Raw genomic sequence first — 12017 nt, forward strand, 5'->3', positions numbered from 1 at the left:
TGTAAAGTTTTGCTTCTGAAAAAATCTGTTTTATATAAATTTCTTTTCAAAAATGCTACTACCTAACCTTATATATCAAAAATTTTAACACTTCTGTGTCTACGACCATATCACGTTGAAAACACCGGTTCTCGTCCGATCACCGAAGTTAAGCAACGTCGAGCCCGGTTAGTACTTGGATGGGTGACCGCCTGGGAATACCGGGTGTTGTAGACATTTTTTTACTTATAATTTTGCATTCCTACCAAACATAATTGTTCTATGATTTTTTTTACTAATTTACTTGGATGTAATATTCAACATATCTAGCTATCAATGAATGAAGAAAACAGAAAATAAATCATTCATAAATTTATTTATTTTTCAATACCCATCTGCATGGTGAAATATTTTTACGTGAAATACATGCAAGTCAAGTTATATACACTTAAGAATTCCACTCCTTCCACATGCATGTGGCTACATATATATATTTTTTTTTAAAATTAGGTCGTCTGTGATAATATGGTATCCGCCTTTTGTCGTCATTTGAAATCGCCTCTTTCTTTTTGACCAGGGCTTATATGATTCACTATTTTTCTGAAAGAATTCTGATTAGCAAAAATTCATTATAGCAAAAACAAATAATAAACAATAAATACTAATTATAGCTTGTAAAGTTCCAGTAAAAAATTCGAATATTTGAAACGTCTTTCATCTCGGTCAAGGAAGTCCCGCTTTCGAAGTTTGCCATCTTTGTGTGCTTTCATATCGAAGGCAAAATCTAAATTTTTGGGAAGTCTCTTTATTTCTACGTATATCTGAAAGCAAAAACATATAAAGAAATGATTTTACTACAAAGGTATATCATTTTTACGGCACAATCTAGTTTTTGTGAAATAATACAACACGTTTTCTGATGAAGAATCGCACGAGAGAAATTGACAAGTTGTACATTAATCGTAAATATTTCTTTACTCGTGGTATTTTGTTTAATTCTTATGACATATTCTGAAAGAAAAATTCCTGCTGAAGATTTTCGTGTATGATTTATATATCAAAACGTACAATTTATTTGAAACAAATGATTAAAACTTGTCGAACAAGCACACAGATTTTCTTGTCGATCTGTTTGAATTAGATTGTCATGAAAGTTTAAGGGTGCTCTCGTCGAGGTCCGCGTTAGATAGATAATTACACTATGTCAGTGAGGTTTGGAAAACATTGTAATCTGTCGTTCATTCGCACACATCGTTCAACAACCAAAACCGCAAAATGTCAGACGCACCAGCACCAGTAGTAAAGACCCCAGCTAAGTCACCAAAGAAGAAAGTTGCAGCTAAACCAAAGAAAGTAGCTACTCATCCAAAATACAGCGAGATGGTCGGAAAGGCTATATCTGCTTTGAAAGAGCGTGGAGGCTCCAGCCGTCAAGCCATCCTTAAGTATATCTTAGCAAACTTCAGCGTTGGTAGCGATGCAAAAACAGTAAACACTCACTTGAAGTTAGCTCTGAAATCAGGAGTGAAGAGCAATAGCTTGAAACAGTCGAAGGGTACCGGCGCTTCTGGAAGCTTTAAGATTGGGGAAGTGGCTAAACCAGCTAAGAAACCAGCAAAGAAAGTAGTTAAACCTAAAGCCGCCAAGCCAAAGAAGGCAAAGACACCTACCAAAAAGACTGCCGCAAAGAAACCTGCAGCAAAGAAACCAGCAGGTGAAAAGAAAGCAGCTAAACCAAAAGCAAAGAAACCAGCTGCAAAGAAACCTGCTGCAAAACCTGCTGCCAAATCTGCAAAGAAAGCCACAAAATCTCCCAAGAAGACAAAGGCTGCAGCTAAACCAAAGAAGGCAAAGACACCAAAGAAGAAGTAAATAAAGGAAGCATCCTGATGCTTTTAAAGCTTAAACAGCCCTTTTAAGGGCTACCAAAATTTTTCAAAAAGAGTCTGAAATTGTTGCATGGTATTAGTCACAAATAAAATATAGCTTGTCCCATATTCTAAATCTCTCTGTCTTCTCTGCAATTTTTTTCTACTATAAAGTCCATGTGTACTTGCCTAGTTTTACTATCTTCCACTCTCTGGATCGTGCAGTAAGTGTTTAGTTTTGCTTCTATCTTAAACCTGAAATTTTTTTTTATACAAATTCTAGATCTGTTCAAAATTGCTACTTCCTAACTTTATATATCAAACATTTTGACACTTCTGTGTCTACGACCATATCACGTTGAAAACACCGGTTCTCGTCCGATCACCGAAGTTAAGCAACGTCGAGCCCGGTTAGTACTTGGATGGGTGACCGCCTGGGAATACCGGGTGTTGTAGACATTTTTTGTACCTATAATTTTGCATTTCTACCAAACAATTAATGTAAAGTTTTGCTTCTGAAAAAATCTGTTTTATATAAATTTCTTTTCAAAAATGCTACTACCTAACCTTATATATCAAAAATTTTAACACTTCTGTGTCTACGACCATATCACGTTGAAAACACCGGTTCTCGTCCGATCACCGAAGTTAAGCAACGTCGAGCCCGGTTAGTACTTGGATGGGTGACCGCCTGGGAATACCGGGTGTTGTAGACATTTTTTTACTTATAATTTTGCATTCCTACCAAACATAATTGTTCTATGATTTTTTTTACTAATTTACTTGGATGTAATATTCAACATATCTAGCTATCAATGAATGAAGAAAACAGAAAATAAATCATTCATAAATTTATTTATTTTTCAATACCCATCTGCATGGTGAAATATTTTTACGTGAAATACATGCAAGTCAAGTTATATACACTTAAGAATTCCACTCCTTCCACATGCATGTGGCTACATATATATATTTTTTTTTTAAATTAGGTCGTCTGTGATAATATGGTATCCGCCTTTTGTCGTCATTTGAAATCGCCTCTTTCTTTTTGACCAGGGCTTATATGATTCACTATTTTTCTGAAAGAATTCTGATTAGCAAAAATTCATTATAGCAAAAACAAATAATAAACAATAAATACTAATTATAGCTTGTAAAGTTCCAGTAAAAAATTCGAATATTTGAAACGTCTTTCATCTCGGTCAAGGAAGTCCCGCTTTCGAAGTTTGCCATCTTTGTGTGCTTTCATATCGAAGGCAAAATCTAAATTTTTGGGAAGTCTCTTTATTTCTACGTATATCTGAAAGCAAAAACATATAAAGAAATGATTTTACTACAAAGGTATATCATTTTTACGGCACAATCTAGTTTTTGTGAAATAATACAACACGTTTTCTGATGAAGAATCGCACGAGAGAAATTGACAAGTTGTACATTAATCGTAAATATTTCTTTACTCGTGGTATTTTGTTTAATTCTTATGACATATTCTGAAAGAAAAATTCCTGCTGAAGATTTTCGTGTATGATTTATATATCAAAACGTACAATTTATTTGAAACAAATGATTAAAACTTGTCGAACAAGCACACAGATTTTCTTGTCGATCTGTTTGAATTAGATTGTCATGAAAGTTTAAGGGTGCTCTCGTCGAGGTCCGCGTTAGATAGATAATTACACTATGTCAGTGAGGTTTGGAAAACATTGTAATCTGTCGTTCATTCGCACACATCGTTCAACAACCAAAACCGCAAAATGTCAGACGCACCAGCACCAGTAGTAAAGACCCCAGCTAAGTCACCAAAGAAGAAAGTTGCAGCTAAACCAAAGAAAGTAGCTACTCATCCAAAATACAGCGAGATGGTCGGAAAGGCTATATCTGCTTTGAAAGAGCGTGGAGGCTCCAGCCGTCAAGCCATCCTTAAGTATATCTTAGCAAACTTCAGCGTTGGTAGCGATGCAAAAACAGTAAACACTCACTTGAAGTTAGCTCTGAAATCAGGAGTGAAGAGCAATAGCTTGAAACAGTCGAAGGGTACCGGCGCTTCTGGAAGCTTTAAGATTGGGGAAGTGGCTAAACCAGCTAAGAAACCAGCAAAGAAAGTAGTTAAACCTAAAGCCGCCAAGCCAAAGAAGGCAAAGACACCTACCAAAAAGACTGCCGCAAAGAAACCTGCAGCAAAGAAACCAGCAGGTGAAAAGAAAGCAGCTAAACCAAAAGCAAAGAAACCAGCTGCAAAGAAACCTGCTGCAAAACCTGCTGCCAAATCTGCAAAGAAAGCCACAAAATCTCCCAAGAAGACAAAGGCTGCAGCTAAACCAAAGAAGGCAAAGACACCAAAGAAGAAGTAAATAAAGGAAGCATCCTGATGCTTTTAAAGCTTAAACAGCCCTTTTAAGGGCTACCAAAATTTTTCAAAAAGAGTCTGAAATTGTTGCATGGTATTAGTCACAAATAAAATATAGCTTGTCCCATATTCTAAATCTCTCTGTCTTCTCTGCAATTTTTTTCTACTATAAAGTCCATGTGTACTTGCCTAGTTTTACTATCTTCCACTCTCTGGATCGTGCAGTAAGTGTTTAGTTTTGCTTCTATCTTAAACCTGAAATTTTTTTTTATACAAATTCTAGATCTGTTCAAAATTGCTACTTCCTAACTTTATATATCAAACATTTTGACACTTCTGTGTCTACGACCATATCACGTTGAAAACACCGGTTCTCGTCCGATCACCGAAGTTAAGCAACGTCGAGCCCGGTTAGTACTTGGATGGGTGACCGCCTGGGAATACCGGGTGTTGTAGACATTTTTTGTACCTATAATTTTGCATTTCTACCAAACAATTAATGTAAAGTTTTGCTTCTGAAAAAATCTGTTTTATATAAATTTCTTTTCAAAAATGCTACTACCTAACCTTATATATCAAAAATTTTAACACTTCTGTGTCTACGACCATATCACGTTGAAAACACCGGTTCTCGTCCGATCACCGAAGTTAAGCAACGTCGAGCCCGGTTAGTACTTGGATGGGTGACCGCCTGGGAATACCGGGTGTTGTAGACATTTTTTTACTTATAATTTTGCATTCCTACCAAACATAATTGTTCTATGATTTTTTTTACTAATTTACTTGGATGTAATATTCAACATATCTAGCTATCAATGAATGAAGAAAACAGAAAATAAATCATTCATAAATTTATTTATTTTTCAATACCCATCTGCATGGTGAAATATTTTTACGTGAAATACATGCAAGTCAAGTTATATACACTTAAGAATTCCACTCCTTCCACATGCATGTGGCTACATATATATATTTTTTTTTTAAATTAGGTCGTCTGTGATAATATGGTATCCGCCTTTTGTCGTCATTTGAAATCGCCTCTTTCTTTTTGACCAGGGCTTATATGATTCACTATTTTTCTGAAAGAATTCTGATTAGCAAAAATTCATTATAGCAAAAACAAATAATAAACAATAAATACTAATTATAGCTTGTAAAGTTCCAGTAAAAAATTCGAATATTTGAAACGTCTTTCATCTCGGTCAAGGAAGTCCCGCTTTCGAAGTTTGCCATCTTTGTGTGCTTTCATATCGAAGGCAAAATCTAAATTTTTGGGAAGTCTCTTTATTTCTACGTATATCTGAAAGCAAAAACATATAAAGAAATGATTTTACTACAAAGGTATATCATTTTTACGGCACAATCTAGTTTTTGTGAAATAATACAACACGTTTTCTGATGAAGAATCGCACGAGAGAAATTGACAAGTTGTACATTAATCGTAAATATTTCTTTACTCGTGGTATTTTGTTTAATTCTTATGACATATTCTGAAAGAAAAATTCCTGCTGAAGATTTTCGTGTATGATTTATATATCAAAACGTACAATTTATTTGAAACAAATGATTAAAACTTGTCGAACAAGCACACAGATTTTCTTGTCGATCTGTTTGAATTAGATTGTCATGAAAGTTTAAGGGTGCTCTCGTCGAGGTCCGCGTTAGATAGATAATTACACTATGTCAGTGAGGTTTGGAAAACATTGTAATCTGTCGTTCATTCGCACACATCGTTCAACAACCAAAACCGCAAAATGTCAGACGCACCAGCACCAGTAGTAAAGACCCCAGCTAAGTCACCAAAGAAGAAAGTTGCAGCTAAACCAAAGAAAGTAGCTACTCATCCAAAATACAGCGAGATGGTCGGAAAGGCTATATCTGCTTTGAAAGAGCGTGGAGGCTCCAGCCGTCAAGCCATCCTTAAGTATATCTTAGCAAACTTCAGCGTTGGTAGCGATGCAAAAACAGTAAACACTCACTTGAAGTTAGCTCTGAAATCAGGAGTGAAGAGCAATAGCTTGAAACAGTCGAAGGGTACCGGCGCTTCTGGAAGCTTTAAGATTGGGGAAGTGGCTAAACCAGCTAAGAAACCAGCAAAGAAAGTAGTTAAACCTAAAGCCGCCAAGCCAAAGAAGGCAAAGACACCTACCAAAAAGACTGCCGCAAAGAAACCTGCAGCAAAGAAACCAGCAGGTGAAAAGAAAGCAGCTAAACCAAAAGCAAAGAAACCAGCTGCAAAGAAACCTGCTGCAAAACCTGCTGCCAAATCTGCAAAGAAAGCCACAAAATCTCCCAAGAAGACAAAGGCTGCAGCTAAACCAAAGAAGGCAAAGACACCAAAGAAGAAGTAAATAAAGGAAGCATCCTGATGCTTTTAAAGCTTAAACAGCCCTTTTAAGGGCTACCAAAATTTTTCAAAAAGAGTCTGAAATTGTTGCATGGTATTAGTCACAAATAAAATATAGCTTGTCCCATATTCTAAATCTCTCTGTCTTCTCTGCAATTTTTTTCTACTATAAAGTCCATGTGTACTTGCCTAGTTTTACTATCTTCCACTCTCTGGATCGTGCAGTAAGTGTTTAGTTTTGCTTCTATCTTAAACCTGAAATTTTTTTTTATACAAATTCTAGATCTGTTCAAAATTGCTACTTCCTAACTTTATATATCAAACATTTTGACACTTCTGTGTCTACGACCATATCACGTTGAAAACACCGGTTCTCGTCCGATCACCGAAGTTAAGCAACGTCGAGCCCGGTTAGTACTTGGATGGGTGACCGCCTGGGAATACCGGGTGTTGTAGACATTTTTTGTACCTATAATTTTGCATTTCTACCAAACAATTAATGTAAAGTTTTGCTTCTGAAAAAATCTGTTTTATATAAATTTCTTTTCAAAAATGCTACTACCTAACCTTATATATCAAAAATTTTAACACTTCTGTGTCTACGACCATATCACGTTGAAAACACCGGTTCTCGTCCGATCACCGAAGTTAAGCAACGTCGAGCCCGGTTAGTACTTGGATGGGTGACCGCCTGGGAATACCGGGTGTTGTAGACATTTTTTTACTTATAATTTTGCATTCCTACCAAACATAATTGTTCTATGATTTTTTTTACTAATTTACTTGGATGTAATATTCAACATATCTAGCTATCAATGAATGAAGAAAACAGAAAATAAATCATTCATAAATTTATTTATTTTTCAATACCCATCTGCATGGTGAAATATTTTTACGTGAAATACATGCAAGTCAAGTTATATACACTTAAGAATTCCACTCCTTCCACATGCATGTGGCTACATATATATATTTTTTTTTTAAATTAGGTCGTCTGTGATAATATGGTATCCGCCTTTTGTCGTCATTTGAAATCGCCTCTTTCTTTTTGACCAGGGCTTATATGATTCACTATTTTTCTGAAAGAATTCTGATTAGCAAAAATTCATTATAGCAAAAACAAATAATAAACAATAAATACTAATTATAGCTTGTAAAGTTCCAGTAAAAAATTCGAATATTTGAAACGTCTTTCATCTCGGTCAAGGAAGTCCCGCTTTCGAAGTTTGCCATCTTTGTGTGCTTTCATATCGAAGGCAAAATCTAAATTTTTGGGAAGTCTCTTTATTTCTACGTATATCTGAAAGCAAAAACATATAAAGAAATGATTTTACTACAAAGGTATATCATTTTTACGGCACAATCTAGTTTTTGTGAAATAATACAACACGTTTTCTGATGAAGAATCGCACGAGAGAAATTGACAAGTTGTACATTAATCGTAAATATTTCTTTACTCGTGGTATTTTGTTTAATTCTTATGACATATTCTGAAAGAAAAATTCCTGCTGAAGATTTTCGTGTATGATTTATATATCAAAACGTACAATTTATTTGAAACAAATGATTAAAACTTGTCGAACAAGCACACAGATTTTCTTGTCGATCTGTTTGAATTAGATTGTCATGAAAGTTTAAGGGTGCTCTCGTCGAGGTCCGCGTTAGATAGATAATTACACTATGTCAGTGAGGTTTGGAAAACATTGTAATCTGTCGTTCATTCGCACACATCGTTCAACAACCAAAACCGCAAAATGTCAGACGCACCAGCACCAGTAGTAAAGACCCCAGCTAAGTCACCAAAGAAGAAAGTTGCAGCTAAACCAAAGAAAGTAGCTACTCATCCAAAATACAGCGAGATGGTCGGAAAGGCTATATCTGCTTTGAAAGAGCGTGGAGGCTCCAGCCGTCAAGCCATCCTTAAGTATATCTTAGCAAACTTCAGCGTTGGTAGCGATGCAAAAACAGTAAACACTCACTTGAAGTTAGCTCTGAAATCAGGAGTGAAGAGCAATAGCTTGAAACAGTCGAAGGGTACCGGCGCTTCTGGAAGCTTTAAGATTGGGGAAGTGGCTAAACCAGCTAAGAAACCAGCAAAGAAAGTAGTTAAACCTAAAGCCGCCAAGCCAAAGAAGGCAAAGACACCTACCAAAAAGACTGCCGCAAAGAAACCTGCAGCAAAGAAACCAGCAGGTGAAAAGAAAGCAGCTAAACCAAAAGCAAAGAAACCAGCTGCAAAGAAACCTGCTGCAAAACCTGCTGCCAAATCTGCAAAGAAAGCCACAAAATCTCCCAAGAAGACAAAGGCTGCAGCTAAACCAAAGAAGGCAAAGACACCAAAGAAGAAGTAAATAAAGGAAGCATCCTGATGCTTTTAAAGCTTAAACAGCCCTTTTAAGGGCTACCAAAATTTTTCAAAAGAGTCTGAAATTGTTGCATGGTATTAGTCACAAATAAAATATAGCTTGTCCCATATTCTAAATCTCTCTGTCTTCTCTGCAATTTTTTTCTACTATAAAGTCCATGTGTACTTGCCTAGTTTTACTATCTTCCACTCTCTGGATCGTGCAGTAAGTGTTTAGTTTTGCTTCTATCTTAAACCTGAAATTTTTTTTTATACAAATTCTAGATCTGTTCAAAATTGCTACTTCCTAACTTTATATATCAAACATTTTGACACTTCTGTGTCTACGACCATATCACGTTGAAAACACCGGTTCTCGTCCGATCACCGAAGTTAAGCAACGTCGAGCCCGGTTAGTACTTGGATGGGTGACCGCCTGGGAATACCGGGTGTTGTAGACATTTTTTGTACCTATAATTTTGCATTTCTACCAAACAATTAATGTAAAGTTTTGCTTCTGAAAAAATCTGTTTTATATAAATTTCTTTTCAAAAATGCTACTACCTAACCTTATATATCAAAAATTTTAACACTTCTGTGTCTACGACCATATCACGTTGAAAACACCGGTTCTCGTCCGATCACCGAAGTTAAGCAACGTCGAGCCCGGTTAGTACTTGGATGGGTGACCGCCTGGAATACCGGGTGTTGTAGACATTTTTTTACTTATAATTTTGCATTCCTACCAAACATAATTGTTCTATGATTTTTTTTACTAATTTACTTGGATGTAATATTCAACATATCTAGCTATCAATGAATGAAGAAAACAGAAAATAAATCATTCATAAATTTATTTATTTTTCAATACCCATCTGCATGGTGAAATATTTTTACGTGAAATACATGCAAGTCAAGTTATATACACTTAAGAATTCCACTCCTTCCACATGCATGTGGCTACATATATATATTTTTTTTTTAAATTAGGTCGTCTGTGATAATATGGTATCCGCCTTTTGTCGTCATTTGAAATCGCCTCTTTCTTTTTGACCAGGGCTTATATGATTCACTATTTTTCTGAAAGAATTCTGATTAGCAAAAATTCATTATAGCAAAAACAAATAATAAACAATAAATACTAATTATAGCTTGTAAAGTTCCAGTAAAAAATTCGAATATTTGAAACGTCTTTCATCTCGGTCAAGGAAGTCCCGCTTTCGAAGTTTGCCATCTTTGTGTGCTTTCATATCGAAGGCAAAATCTAAATTTTTGGGAAGTCTCTTTATTTCTACGTATATCTGAAAGCAAAAACATATAAAGAAATGATTTTACTACAAAGGTATATCATTTTTACGGCACAATCTAGTTTTTGTGAAATAATACAACACGTTTTCTGATGAAGAATCGCACGAGAGAAATTGACAAGTTGTACATTAATCGTAAATATTTCTTTACTCGTGGTATTTTGTTTAATTCTTATGACATATTCTGAAAGAAAAATTCCTGCTGAAGATTTTCGTGTATGATTTATATATCAAAACGTACAATTTATTTGAAACAAATGATTAAAACTTGTCGAACAAGCACACAGATTTTCTTGTCGATCTGTTTGAATTAGATTGTCATGAAAGTTTAAGGGTGCTCTCGTCGAGGTCCGCGTTAGATAGATAATTACACTATGTCAGTGAGGTTTGGAAAACATTGTAATCTGTCGTTCATTCGCACACATCGTTCAACAACCAAAACCGCAAAATGTCAGACGCACCAGCACCAGTAGTAAAGACCCCAGCTAAGTCACCAAAGAAGAAAGTTGCAGCTAAACCAAAGAAAGTAGCTACTCATCCAAAATACAGCGAGATGGTCGGAAAAGGCTATATCTGCTTTGAAAGAGCGTGGAGGCTCCAGCCGTCAAGCCATCCTTAAGTATATCTTAGCAAACTTCAGCGTTGGTAGCGATGCAAAAACAGTAAACACTCACTTGAAGTTAGCTCTGAAATCAGGAGTGAAGAGCAATAGCTTGAAACAGTCGAAGGGTACCGGCGCTTCTGGAAGCTTTAAGATTGGGGAAGTGGCTAAACCAGCTAAGAAACCAGCAAAGAAAGTAGTTAAACCTAAAGCCGCCAAGCCAAAGAAGGCAAAGACACCTACCAAAAAGACTGCCGCAAAGAAACCTGCAGCAAAGAAACCAGCAGGTGAAAAGAAAGCAGCTAAACCAAAAGCAAAGAAACCAGCTGCAAAGAAACCTGCTGCAAAACCTGCTGCCAAATCTGCAAAGAAAGCCACAAAATCTCCCAAGAAGACAAAGGCTGCAGCTAAACCAAAGAAGGCAAAGACACCAAAGAAGAAGTAAATAAAGGAAGCATCCTGATGCTTTTAAAGCTTAAACAGCCCTTTTAAGGGCTACCAAAATTTTTCAAAAAGAGTCTGAAATTGTTGCATGGTATTAGTCACAAATAAAATATAGCTTGTCCCATATTCTAAATCTCTCTGTCTTCTCTGCAATTTTTTTCTACTATAAAGTCCATGTGTACTTGCCTAGTTTTACTATCTTCCACTCTCTGGATCGTGCAGTAAGTGTTTAGTTTTGCTTCTATCTTAAACCTGAAATTTTTTTTTATACAAATTCTAGATCTGTTCAAAATTGCTACTTCCTAACTTTATATATCAAACATTTTGACACTTCTGTGTCTACGACCATATCACGTTGAAAACACCGGTTCTCGTCCGATCACCGAAGTTAAGCAACGTCGAGCCCGGTTAGTACTTGGATGGGTGACCGCCTGGGAATACCGGGTGTTGTAGACATTTTTTGTACCTATAATTTTGCATTTCTACCAAACAATTAATGTAAAGTTTTGCTTCTGAAAAAATCTGTTTTATATAAATTTCTTTTCAAAAATGCTACTACCTAACCTTATATATCAAAAATTTTAACACTTCTGTGTCTACGACCATATCACGTTGAAAACACCGGTTCTCGTCCGATCACCGAAGTTAAGCAACGTCGAGCCCGGTTAGTACTTGGATGGGTGACCGCCTGGGAATACCGGGTGTTGTAGACATTTTTTTACTTATAATTTTGCATTCCTACCAAACATAATTGTTCTATGATTTTTTTTACTAATTTAC

At 35.9% G+C, this 12017-nt stretch overlaps 11 non-coding genes across 11 annotated transcripts; all 11 read left to right on the forward strand.

Moving 5' to 3' along the window:
• Positions 1–97: 97 nt before the first annotated feature.
• Positions 98–216, forward strand: LOC139506505 (5S ribosomal RNA). Its single transcript, XR_011660181.1, has one exon. It is a non-coding gene; the product is annotated as a 5S ribosomal RNA (ribosomal RNA).
• A 1971-nt stretch (positions 217–2187) lies between these two features.
• LOC139506507 (5S ribosomal RNA) lies at positions 2188–2306 on the forward strand. Its single transcript, XR_011660182.1, has one exon. It is a non-coding gene; the product is annotated as a 5S ribosomal RNA (ribosomal RNA).
• Positions 2307–2444: 138 nt separating this feature from the next.
• On the forward strand, positions 2445–2563 carry LOC139506509 (5S ribosomal RNA). The gene has a single exon (XR_011660184.1). It is a non-coding gene; the product is annotated as a 5S ribosomal RNA (ribosomal RNA).
• A 1971-nt stretch (positions 2564–4534) lies between these two features.
• LOC139506510 (5S ribosomal RNA) lies at positions 4535–4653 on the forward strand. The gene has a single exon (XR_011660185.1). It is a non-coding gene; the product is annotated as a 5S ribosomal RNA (ribosomal RNA).
• Positions 4654–4791: 138 nt separating this feature from the next.
• Positions 4792–4910, forward strand: LOC139506511 (5S ribosomal RNA). The gene has a single exon (XR_011660186.1). It is a non-coding gene; the product is annotated as a 5S ribosomal RNA (ribosomal RNA).
• A 1971-nt stretch (positions 4911–6881) lies between these two features.
• LOC139506512 (5S ribosomal RNA) lies at positions 6882–7000 on the forward strand. The gene has a single exon (XR_011660187.1). It is a non-coding gene; the product is annotated as a 5S ribosomal RNA (ribosomal RNA).
• Positions 7001–7138: 138 nt separating this feature from the next.
• Positions 7139–7257, forward strand: LOC139506513 (5S ribosomal RNA). Its single transcript, XR_011660188.1, has one exon. It is a non-coding gene; the product is annotated as a 5S ribosomal RNA (ribosomal RNA).
• A 1970-nt stretch (positions 7258–9227) lies between these two features.
• On the forward strand, positions 9228–9346 carry LOC139506514 (5S ribosomal RNA). The gene has a single exon (XR_011660189.1). It is a non-coding gene; the product is annotated as a 5S ribosomal RNA (ribosomal RNA).
• Positions 9347–9484: 138 nt separating this feature from the next.
• LOC139506517 (5S ribosomal RNA) lies at positions 9485–9602 on the forward strand. The gene has a single exon (XR_011660192.1). It is a non-coding gene; the product is annotated as a 5S ribosomal RNA (ribosomal RNA).
• Positions 9603–11574: 1972 nt separating this feature from the next.
• On the forward strand, positions 11575–11693 carry LOC139506515 (5S ribosomal RNA). The gene has a single exon (XR_011660190.1). It is a non-coding gene; the product is annotated as a 5S ribosomal RNA (ribosomal RNA).
• A 138-nt stretch (positions 11694–11831) lies between these two features.
• On the forward strand, positions 11832–11950 carry LOC139506516 (5S ribosomal RNA). The gene has a single exon (XR_011660191.1). It is a non-coding gene; the product is annotated as a 5S ribosomal RNA (ribosomal RNA).
• The last annotated feature ends 67 nt before the right edge of the window (positions 11951–12017 follow it).

This window comes from Mytilus edulis, unplaced genomic scaffold, assembly GCF_963676685.1.
Source record: "Mytilus edulis unplaced genomic scaffold, xbMytEdul2.2 SCAFFOLD_1073, whole genome shotgun sequence".
NCBI lineage: Eukaryota > Metazoa > Mollusca > Bivalvia > Mytilida > Mytilidae > Mytilus > Mytilus edulis.